The sequence below is a fragment of the Podarcis cretensis genome (assembly GCF_951804945.1).
Source record: "Podarcis cretensis genome assembly, chromosome: 1".
NCBI lineage: Eukaryota > Metazoa > Chordata > Lepidosauria > Squamata > Lacertidae > Podarcis > Podarcis cretensis.
The window spans coordinates 99,876,842-99,889,412 of record NC_137170.1 but is presented as its reverse complement, the minus strand read 5'-3'; the positions used below and the strand labels follow the sequence as shown (position 1 = coordinate 99,889,412).

The following is a 12,571-nucleotide window of genomic DNA, read 5'->3' as shown; positions in this document are numbered from 1 at the left end:
CAACTGTCAGCCCAGTATTGTCCAGCATAGACATAGCCATTGTGGTGACTGTGGACTACAGCTCCCATCATCCTTGACCATTGGCCATGCTGCCTAGGGCGGATGGGGATTGTTGTCCGAAACATCTGAAAGGTACCACATTGCCTACCTCTGCGCTAGCAGCAATTCGCCAAGGAGCCAGATAGAGGCTGTGTACACACCATACATTTAAAGTATGCAACCTCCCCACCAAGAATCCTGAGAACTGTCATTTGTTAAGGGCACTGGGAACTGTAGCTCTGTGAGGGGTAAGCTACAGTTCCTAGGGTTCTTTGAGGGAAACAGTGTGCTTTAAATGTATGGTATGTATGCAGGCAGAGTTCATTTTGCTATCTAAGATACTTTCAGATAGAGATGCAAGGCACTTAGCTACTGGAACTTGACCACTGCTTGTCATAACGCAGGCCTTGATGTCAAAGGTGAAGCTGGCCTGAGCTTGGGGAACTGGACCAGTCTCCTGATGCTGAGGCTGGAGGGAAGGAGCCTGCAGAGCTGAATCCAGGATCCTTACTCAGCCTAACTCAGGAGGAATTGCATGGCCCCCACATGCCAGGTGCGAAGCCCAAGAAAGACAAGTAACGTTTATCCTCAGGCAGTAGAGTTGTGGAAAGGATGGGCTGAAATAAATTACTTTTAAAAAACCAAACCATCAGTTTATCTCTAGCATTTACAGGGCATGTTGCTCACTCAGAATTGTCCAAAATACTGCCACCTGAGTATGTTCAAATCAGAACACTATTTTGCTTTGCCTTACTAAAAGCTGGATTTGAACTTCCACTACTTGATCTTGTCTTGCTTTGCTTGCTAGAACCTGAACTTTCCAGATTCCATTAAGGCAAACAAAAAACAAACAAAAAAAAAAAAACAGGCAAAGCAGCGTTCTCACTTGTACATATCAGGTGACGGGGGAAAGGTGGGCTATAAATATAATTTATAATTATGATTATGAAATTGACAGTGACAATGATGATGATGTCTACCTTGGGAAAACAGTACAATCATTGCAACAATACTTGCTACTGAAGGAAGCTGCGCTGGAATTTTCTTAAGTTTCTCTCCAGCCTGCTCTATGAGTTATCCTGTTGGATGGAATAGATTGTCTTCCAAACCCAGGTATGCTCCCACTATATAACACCAAAAGCCATTGGGCGTCCTGGCTCTATATGAGTCCTAGCTCCCTTTTCACAAAGCACATGATATGCAAGAACATGGCCAGCTCTAGCAATTATTAGGGCAGAAAGCCTGGTGTTCATTACAATAACTGTCTGTGCTCCCAATTGCTTTTATTGATAAACAGTGGGAGCCTTCCTGGGATTGGAGGAAAAATCTCTCCCACCCAGCAGGGTATCTCTTGGACACAACAGATTCACTCTGTTTAGTATGCATTTAAGTTTGCACAGTTTTATTTTAGCGTAATTTATGAGTCAATTATTTTTTTAAAGAAACAATGGTTTCATGGCCACAAGCTTTTCAGATGGGGAAATGCAAAGCAAAACAAACATACCAGTATAATACCTTTACCCCATAGCATGGCATCTACATGCATTGTGTGGCGAGTTCCCATCCCCCCCAGTGGAAATAAAGACACATGACACAATTATTAAGGTTAACTTTATTGGTTACAGGTGATGAGCGGTATTGGCTTAGGCATTGGTCCTAACCAACTATATCCGGCTTCAGCCCGTCCGCTTGAAGTCCGGGAAGGGTTAACCACTAGTAGGGGGAGTCCTGCTGATGCACATCAACTAGGAACTCCCCCGGGGTCACCACTTGGGGGCATGCCTTAGGCCCTCACCTCCATAGGCTTCAGACAGGACCACGCCCCCCGGAATCCTTTATCGGACTACCCTTCAATATGTGGGGCAGGTGATGGTGCTTCCTCCCCTCTTCCATCTACAAAACAATACCAATACCAGTGCCTAACCACCAATACCAAGAAAGTTGTGACGATTTGCTACGAGGTAGGCTGAAACCAAGTGGCTGGTGCCAATTTGCCAAGTGAGAAAATTCCTACCAGGCCCCTCAACGGCGACCAACCAAGGTCCATAGCAAGGTCAAGGAACAAAAACCTTAAAAGGCAGGAGGGTGGGAAACAGGAACAGCTGATAGGCAGGAAAAGAAGGAGATCCCCAGCCGCACCTGCATTAAATAGGGCAGGCCATGGCCCCAGAGCCGGCCGATTGGCGACGTAGCTGGGGATTCCAGCCACTGCACGCATGGTGGGGCCGTGACGCCCTCAATTCCACCTCCTCTGCAGGGCAGAAGTGGCTTTATCTTAGCAAAGGAAAATATATTTGCAGTGAAAGCTTAAACATGTTTACTCATAAGAACATATGAAGAGCCTGCTGGTCAGACCAATAGCCCATTTAGTCCCACATCCTGTTCTCAGCTAGATGCCTATGGGAAACCCACAAGCAGGATTTGAGCACAAGAGCCATCTCCTCTCCTGAGGTTTCTAGCAACTGGTATTCAGAAGCATTCCTGTGTAGGCAGAGTATAGTCATCATGGCTAGTAGCCATAGGTAGCCCTCTCTTCTTAGTCAGATGTAAGACCCAGTATGCTCAGTAGGGCTTACTCCCAGGAGAGTGAAGCTTTAATTGATTACCTCAACAGAGACTAGCATGTTTTTTCAAGTCAGACTTTTGCAGACCCATTACCGGCCTACCAAAGTCAGGGTGTGGGGGGAGGCAAGAAAATTTGTCAGGTTTGCCAGAATTATTGATTTTGTCTCTTTCAAAACTAGCAGATTCAATTCCACAAAGGCTTGCTGTTTTAATAGAGTTTACTTGGGAAATGCATATGCAAGGAACTTCCATCCATCATCGTTCTGACATCCAAGCTAAAGTCACTTTTAATCTGTATATAATGCTTGGGATTACATATTCATTTAATATAATCTTGCCTCCCTGGTTCACAGTAGGAGGCTAATATACAAAGCTGTCGTGATCAGCAGCCTGTTTGCTCATTCTTCCAGCAAAATGCACTGTATTTGGCTAACCTTTTGTTATATGACTGGCTTAGAAGTTTGACTGGCAGTAGTCAACATGGCAGAAATCTTCTCTTTTGAGGCTCATGGTTGATCGTGGCTGAGCAATCTTTTGGGCATTAACTGATATAGTGAGGGAAGAGAGCAAGGAAGCTGGAGGATGTCAAGAAAATTCATAAGGTTTAAAGAAGCTGTCAGAAAGGAATGAAGGCCACCAAATGAAACCGTGAGGTACCTTTCTGTGTCATGAAAATCATAAAAATGGCTTCTGCTACAGCTGTCCCTCCACATGTGTTTAGAACTAACATTTGCTGAGTGCTAGGCAAAATGTATAAGGAGAGCTTTTGCCCACATAAACTGCCCTATGTATTAATATATTCAAAAGCAGCTGCATTCTGCCTCAGAAGCGTGCCTTCATTTTACAATGTTTGAAAATATTAACTGAAAGGGGGCATTGGGTTCCGTTTTCATTCATTCTGAAGAGAATGCCATGAATAATGAAAGCATACACTGCTCACATTTCATGCCTGTTCATACCCATTTTGGAAGGGGAGGTCTAACCTGGTGCTCCCTGGTGGCAGCAATGGGGCTGATATTGGCAGCCATTTAATTTTCCAAGAATGTTGTATCGTTTGGGGGCCATTTGTGGCACAAAAAGGATGCACACTAATCCGAGTTCCCCTTTTCGGTGGGTGAAGCCACTGTTTCCCTTTCACTCATGCCCAGGAAGAATGCAATGTCTAGGAACATTCTGGGAATGTAAGATGGTAGCCAATAGGAATGCCCACTAGTATCAGTTCCCCTGCCGCTCAGAATGGTGCCCCCCCCCCAAAAGAAGAGTTAAGGTAAGAAAACATACAATGAAAATGATGATAGGTGCACGACTAATGAATGAATAATGAAAGAAATATGGTTTTAACAAATGAGTACCAAAATGAGAGGTGTTTTATAATGAAAATGAACAGTATAATGAAATGATAACAAATGTGTGCCTTTATTCTGCAAATCTGATAGCTACAAGAAAGGTCTTTGAAGAATTCCTTCCCTAAGAAGGCCCACCCCTTCTTTTCTCTAATATATTTCTGATATATAATGAGCAATTACTGCCTAGTCTGTATTTTAAGATCTGCTGGGGATGCCCTACTTCTTAATCTAACCTTAGCTTTGCCTGGTTGGGTGACAGCATGAGGCAGGGTGTTCGGGGGGGGGGCTGATTCTAGGATTCCCAAAGAATTTGGTTGACCTACATTGGGTTTATTTAAGCAAAAGGTGAACTTGAATGTAACTAACCTTCTTGCTGACACTACTACTTTCTATAGGTTGCTATGATGTTGAGTTAATGCTGTTATTTTTTATTGTACAATTTGTTATACTGCATTGTAAACCGAAGGAAGCAAACAAACCAGCAGTTAATGACAATATGCTCCAACAGATGCTTTGGAATGAGTAATGAAAAGAAAAAGTTCACCCAGCGAATATTTACACTACAGTGGTACCTCGGGTTAAGAACTTAATTCGTTCTGGAGGTCCGTTCTTAACCTGAAACTGTTCTTAACCTGAAGACCACTTTAGCTAATGGGGCCTCTCACTGCCGCTGCACCACAGGAGCATGATTTCTGTTCTCATCCTGAAGCAAAGTTCTTAACCCAAGGTACTATTTCTGGGTTAGCGGAGTCTGTAACCTGAAGTGTATGTAACCCAAGGTATAATTGTACTTACAATTTCTTATTGGTTTTTTTTAAAAAACTTGAATTTTCTGGGAGGCACAGGGAGGTATGTAAACAGGAGAGCTTTATTTCAAAATTCAAAAATGGGGGCATGAACAATGAGGGTGGGGTGAATCATCACTGCTCCCCCCCTCTCTTTCCTACCCAACATTGCCTCTCTCCTTCCATCACTGTTCCCTTTTCATGAGGCACAGGACCAGTTCTCTGGAAGGAGAGGTAGACAAAAAAAGACAACATTAATAGTAATGCTGCATGCCGACCATTTTAATTAATTAAAAAACAAACAAACATAAGATCCTGATATGGTAAGCAATATTATTTATTCCTGTCCTAGTAAATGGGAGAAGACACTTAGTATGATCTTTAATCATGCATTTGAGGTAAGGAGGTGTCACAAGGGGGTAAATATTAGATTTTTAAATACAATGCTAGTTACACCTAAGCATCACTCATTCCATTGAGACACTTCCCTATTTACTCAGTTGGCTCCAACAAATAAATTACATGTCTCTGCTTCTTCAATTTGTTTCAATAACACAGGCATATGCTGAAAGCACAGTAAATCATTACTTAGCAGATTTCATCTGAGGTTCACACACCACATACACACAAACGATGGAACTAGCCGCTCTATAGCAACGTTAGGTCTGGCAAAAGTCAATAGCAAGGATTGCAGGCTATGATGTTGCCTCTTTCTAATGTTAGAGGCATCATCTAAAAATCTTGTGCAAGAGAGGTTATTTTTTTCTAATTAGGTAGCCATGATAAGTTATGGAAACTCTTGAGCATTCCTTTGCCTTGAAGTTACAGTGGGTGAATAATTTCAAGACAAAACGAAAGGACCATTCTCCTGTGATTCTAAGCATGGAAAGAGATCAAAGACCTAACATCTATTTTGTTTGATTTTTCTCTAGGTTTGTAGGTTTCAAAAGAAAAAGTGACATTTTTTTTCTTCCTCTGATATGTTCGATATGGTATTTTGATCCCCTGCAGTACCTTTAATACCAGGATGTATACAATTTATTCAAAACAGATTAGTGACAAGTTCTTGTTCTTTAATTTAAAAGTAATAATAAAATAAAATCCAAGGTAAGTATAGCAAAAAATTGTATAAATTAAGTTTCCAGCATGCAATCTATGAACATTACCTTTTAAAAAAAAGCATATAAAGCAGACTTGAACATTCTCAGTAGTGAAATTATGTTAGCAGAGGCAGTGTTTAAAAGGAGAAGCTTAGGGAAGCTTACTAAATATGTCATATCCTAATCGCCAGAGATCTGCTGAATCTTTGGGGCAGAATTAGCTATCTACACAATTTCCAGCAGAAATGATGGCATTCTTGTGCCACTTTGGGCATGTTCACATCAGTTTAATTTGTAACGACATTTTACATAATTTCATCTCCCTTTCATCAATCACCAGGGCCACTGGTACCAGGAAGAGCAGGGAGCTTCAGACTGTCCAGCTATCTGGACAAAGAGAACCCAGAAGACTGCAAATATCCAGTGCTAGTTGACCTTAGTATCTAAATAGTCCACTTCTAGTAGAGGGAACTATTTCCTCCATGGCTGATGCAGACTTGTTAAAGAATAGCAATAGCAACTTCTAAGGGCAGGGGGGAGCTCATTTTATATCATCATTTCCTGTCCTCACTCCTAATGCCTTTGTTAATCAATACAGAAAGAGATGGTGGTGGTGTTTAGCTCTGCAGGCAAGGAGAAAACCTATGAACTAGAGATGGGATAATCCAGTGCTATTAGAAGCATCCTGGTTAGAAGCACACTTCTCAAGTGCCATTTCTCATTTGCCTAGAACTGGCAAGCCACCTCCAAAGGGTTAATCCCTTTGAGGTCATCGCTTCAGGTTTGAGACTAAAGCAGTGTTGTCACCTTTCCTATTTAACTATGGTTAGTGGGGAATTCATAGACTGGGTAGCATCATCTTTCTCTAACTCCTCTAGTGGGAACAGGAGGGGTGTGTCAGTGACAGCTGGACACATTAGAAGATAATGGATGGAAATGCTTCTCTCGTTGAAACCTGATACCGGTTGTACATTGGGTAGGGTCTTCTATCTAATTTCTGTTGTGTTATTATCATTGAATTCATTTGCTGTTTGCATATCTCATGCTTTGGTGGGGCATTTTAGCATCTCCTCTAATAAGTATTGCTTACATTTATTGTGTTTTAATTTTATCTTATTTTTATGCACCATGGAGGCCTATTGTCAAGCAGAAGGCTAGCACAGACACATATAAATACACAATTGTAATAAATAAAATTTCACACGGTGAAGATTTTGGCAAGCATTATTCCCATGAAGAAAAAAGAGGGAAGTTGGAGTGCTCATTGTTTGACTTTTGGCTTAATATAAATGATCATTTGATATATATTTTGTGATTGTTTGGATCCTTTTTGTTTTAGATCACTAAAGGGGCATGAGGGGGAAAGCTAAAAATTGATCATATCTTGTGGGACCTGCACCACATTATCCTCACAATAACCCTGTTATTTTTATTCTTATTCAGCAATTACGGTAGGCAGAATGATGCCAGTCTGTGGCTGACTGGATCATGGCTGATTCTTCCTTTCTCCTAGGGATGAAGAATGTGTGGACCTTCAGAAGATGATGCAGTACAGCTACTGTCATCCATGACCACTGGTCATGTTGGCTGAGGCTGATGAGAGCTGAAGCATAACAACATCTGAAGGGCTTTATGCATGTTTCTCATCCCTGGTAATACTGTGAAGTCTGGGAGCTGAGGCTTAGGAATGTGGATGGCACGAAGTCATTTGAAAACACCAACCTGGATAATTGAAGAACAGCTCAATCTTTTAAAAGGAGCTAAGGTCTAGGAATGCAGGTACCTTGAATTCATTTGAAAACTCCAACCTAAATAAATGTGGAGCAGCCTGATCTTTTTTTAAAGTAAAACTGCTTGATAAAGGAGGAAGTAGAGGTGAGGCATCTTGACGCTTGTAGCATATTTTTAATGAACAATGGATTAAAAATAGAGGAATGATCAAATGGCCTACAGAAACGCCACACCGGTCTTGAAAGACCTACATTGGCTCCCAGTACGTTTCCGAGCACAATTCAAAGTGTTGGTGCTGACCTTTAAAGCCCTAAACGGCCTCGATCCAGTATATCTGAAGGAGCGTCTCCTCCCTCATCGTTCTGCCCAGACACTGAGGTCCAGCTCCGAGGGCCTTCTGGCGGTTCCCTCACTGTGAGAGGCCAAGTTACAGGGAACCAGGCAGAGGGCCTTCTCGGTAGTGGCGCCCGCCCTGTGGAACGCCCTCCCATCAGATGTCAAAGCGATAAACAACTACCTGAAATTCAGAAGACATCTGAAGGCAGCCCTGTTCAGGGAAGTTTTTAATATGTGACATTTTAGTGTATTTTTCATCTTTGTTGGAAGCCGCCCAGAGTGGCTGGGGAAACCCAGCCAGATGGGCTAGGTACAAATAAATAATAATAATAATAATAATAATAATAATAATAATAATAATTACTTTGAAAAACCAACCTTAAATTTCTCAACATGTGAATACATTCCTATGCCCCCTGAAAGCAAATGTTTCTGAATCCACCTATTTCTTCAGCATGTCCTCTTGACATAAAGCAACAATAACAAACAAACAAAAACGTTCTGCGCTTGTTGTGAGATCACCCCTTAGTTATAATCCCCAGAGGTTTCCCAAGATTTGAAACCCAGATGGACATGTTGCTGCAGTCAGAATCACCATGCACAGAGCCAGAAAGTATAGATACATTGGTACAGTTGAATAATTTTAGGCTCTGAACATAATAGTCTTCTGGGGCCATTCTTTAGATGATGATGTGTATCTGTGCCCTGAAGGTTTCATAATAACGGCCTTCATAAAGTCTGGCCTGGCTAAGGGGAAGCAGCAGCTGTTCCTCTTGAGTTCCCCACTATTCAGCCCTGTTGCCACATGGTCTCTCCTGGGCTGCTTCTCCTGCCCTGCCACCTCATGTGTGGAAGTAAGAGTCAGTTGCCAGTACATTCAGCATTTGTGCATTGGACAAAGAATGGTCATCATCTTGTCCCTCTCAGGCAGCATAATGATTTGGGATGACACCTGCTGACATCCATTATTAACATCCCTTTTACAATGATTTGGCAAAATCTAATTGGGCTGCTATGGCTTTAGTCACACACTGGGGATTCTATTTTACAAAGCTTGCGTGTCTGCATGCACAGCTGTATACCGTACATCTGCCTATAATACAGAAGTGGACTTCTGATCTTGCATATTTACAATATGGTACAGAGGTCAAAAACTTTGGGCGGTATACAACTAATGTATCCTATCAGCACAAAGCTTTACATTTGTGCAATGGAACTTTCTTCCCTCTCCTGCCCCTATGCGTGCACCCCACCCACCCACAATCCAGAGGGTTGGGGAACCCCCTGGAACAGATTTAGGGGGTGCATAGGGGATTGATTATGTGGGGTAGGGCGTACTTGCCTCCCCCTAATATTTTATTCAAGTTGACATCCCTGGCCCTGTTGATCTAGTGATAATACTTGTCCTGACGGAGGTTAATAATGGGGCATGGTAGTAGTGAAAATTGCTAAAATCCTCAAATGTCATTTAAAACAATCACAGATCTATCAACCGCAAGAGCTTGAATTGTCTTCTTTAACGCTGATGAAACTACTTATATCACGAGCGTAACAGACTTTTGGAATGTGTGGTCCTTATTTTAATGGATGTTGCGTGCTGCCAGAGATTCCTGTGGGGTGATTGTGTATGTTTCTGCTCATGTGTGTATTTTGTATACACACACACTAATGAATAGTAGGTGTTTTGTATGATATTTTTCAAAGGTATAATGCATTTATGTCTACATTTTTACATGCATTTAAGCTGCTTGGAGGTCTTTGGGTAGCAATGGCTAACAAGTCTAATAAACAACAACAATAACAGTGCAATATGATCTGCCGCCCCCAGTAGTCCACCTTCACAGTTCTTTGCTAGTCTGTAAGGGTTACTGGAACTTTTGTTGCTATCTTGCAGCAAAAGGGATGTCATGAGAGGAATTACCATTTCACTGTATTCCTTTGCTCTTTCTGTACTATGTAATTATGCTGTATATAATGCGATGCTTCCCAAGAAGATGGGACGCATCTATATTACATGTAAGAGTGGAGCAGGGGGAGGAGGTGGTCTAGCTTCAGTCTGCTGCATTTCATAAATGACACTGGAGAATTAAAATGCACAAATCCAAAAGATAAATGGAGTTGTGCAGCTGGAATCCTTTGTGCAATTCAGAAGTGTGTGTTATAATTATTTGAAGGTTGTTCGAGAAGTTTTAGAATTGCCCGTGTGGGGAGGGATGTTTGTGAAATGGCATCATTCCCATTGCAAGCAAAGACTTTATTTTCTGGCCATGCTGGCTCCGAATATTTTGTTGCCTGCAGTGGAACAAGGCTTCTAAAAGCTTTGCTGCACCATTCAGAGACCAAATCCATGTTCCTATCTATTTCTCTCTACCCCCTACCCAGTGAAGCCATTTGCTTCACTGTGCTGGATGGTAGAACCAGCCCTGTTTCTAAGTGACTGGGACGGGGGCGACTCCAAACCAAGAATTGCCAATTTTTCAATTGGCCTATATAGGTTGATACTCAAGCGAGGTAGCAGGCAAAGCTTTTCAATGCACAGAGATCCTTTTCACCACCTCTAATTGCTGCTGGCAATTCCACAACTACGGAGGCAAACTGAAAAGACTCATCAGTCATACGGAAAAATGACTTGCAAATGCAGGCTTTTGCTCTTGCAAGGGACTTTTAACCGTTATATGCTTAGCCATAATTGGGCAAACATAAATCATTCCTGGGATTAAGATTATGATTAAGCTGCTTTTACTTAACACAAGCTGGTATGATTAGGTGGCATATAGGATGGCTGGGCTTTGGCATCAGATTGTCCTGGATAGCTGCCCCAAACCGGCTCAAAAGATAGATATTCGGATGCAGGCTTCTAGACATGTAAAACTGTCTTGGGGCATAAATCAGATGCTGTCATCTATATGTCTGTTGGAATGTTCATCTGAACATGGCTGCTGCTTGCTCTCTCCACTGCATTGTTTTCAATGAGATGTGCATTTTAATGCACGTTACAAAGTGTGCCTCTTGGCCATGGAAAAACTAATGGTGCCAAAAGAAAAACAAAATAATTACTAAGCACAGCTAGGGTGGGATGATCACTGGCTGCTCATATGCTACCAGGCTCATTTCCACATATTAATTCACAAGGCCCTTAACAACATGGGTCTGGGATACAACACGGACCTAATCCCTTATGTCCCTGCTCAATTGCTGAGGTCTTCTGGGGAGTCACTGTTAGTGGTCCCCCATTGCACAGGCATATGCCTCATATCTAGCAGGAGCTGTGCATTAAGTATTGTGGACCCAATTCTGTGGAACTCCCTCCCAGCTGAGATCTGACATGTCTCATCCCTGTTGAACTTCAGGCATCTGGTGAAGACTTTGTTATATATATATAAAAAATCAGTCAGCATTTTACATAGGTTTTCTGATTTTATAGTTCATCTTAACTGATTTTATCTCTGTTACATACACTCTATTAGTAAATCTTCCTATTTCTCTTCCTCTTCTTCTTTGCTAAACTCTAAACAATTCTCTAAACAATAGAAACATGGCTCTTACCTGCTCAATTTCAGCAAGTAATGCTTATTTTACATAATCTTCTACCTGTTTGTCCCATGCACATCTGCTCTGGTGTGGCCTAAAAGCAGTCCAATAAGTACTTTCTAACTGGAACAGCTGAGTACCCATTTGAATCCGCATTTACATGAGATCAAAAGTTAAGGTAGGCAGGATAGAGCAGTAAGAGAGTATGCTGTACTCTCTGTGGTTTAGAATTTCCTTTGAAACTACTATCTCTTGTCAGAGACTGCACTGAGAACATAATTGCCATGTGCAAAATTGTCCTATTTTCCATTGTAGGTGGGCCAAGTTAGTCAGCAGTGTGATTTCCATTAAACAGAAGAGGCTCTTCTCATGCATGAGTTTGTCGCCAGGTTTGTACGAGCATAAAGAGTGAGTCACTATTTTGGTACTTGTGACTTACTCATTAGCGTTTATTCAGAGACTTATCCCTTGCTGTAGCAGAAAATTAAATTATTCATGGACAAAGTCTAGAGGTGTGTGGTGTGTGACAAGCATGGAAGAAGCGGACCATTTGGATCCCTTCCAGTCGGGATTCAGGCCTCATCATGGGACTGAAACTGCCTTGGTTGCACTGGTTGATGATCTCCGGCGGGCTAGGGACAAAGGTAAGCGCTGTTTCCTAGTTCTGCTGAATCTCTCAGAGGAGTTTGATACCATCGACCATAACATCCTTCTGGACCGTCTTGAGGGGCTAGGAGCTGGGGGCACTGTCATACAGTGGTTCTGCTCCTTCCTCCTGGGCCGTGTTCAGAAAGTGGTGGTGGGGGATGAGTGTTCAGACCCCTGGGCTCTCACTTGTGGGGTGCCTCAGGGTTCTGTCCTCTCCCCCATGCTTTTCAACATTTACATGCAGCTGCTTGGAGAGATCATCAGGAAGTTTGGGCTGGGTATTCATCAGTATGCGGATGATACCCAGCTCTACCTCTCTTTTAAATCAGAACCAGTGAAGGCGATGAAGATCCTGTGTGAGTGTCTGGAGGCGGTTGGAGGATGGATGGCGGCTAACAGATTAAGGTTGAATTATGACAAGACAGAAGTACTGTTTTGGGGGGACAGGAGGCGGGCAGGTGTGGAGGATTCCCTGGTCCTGAATGGGGTA

General features: G+C 42.4%; 1 protein-coding gene across 1 annotated transcript in view; it reads right to left on the bottom strand.

The window, feature by feature from the left end:
* THSD7B (thrombospondin type 1 domain containing 7B) overlaps window positions 1-11,504 on the bottom strand; it is a 452,267-nt gene extending 440,763 nt beyond the window's left edge. Inside the window, exon 1 of the mRNA XM_079993005.1 lies at window positions 11,449-11,504. The gene's annotated coding sequence lies outside the window, so the exon portion shown is untranslated. The remainder of the gene's footprint in view (window positions 1-11,448) is intronic.
* Window positions 11,505-12,571: the final 1,067 nt, after the last annotated feature.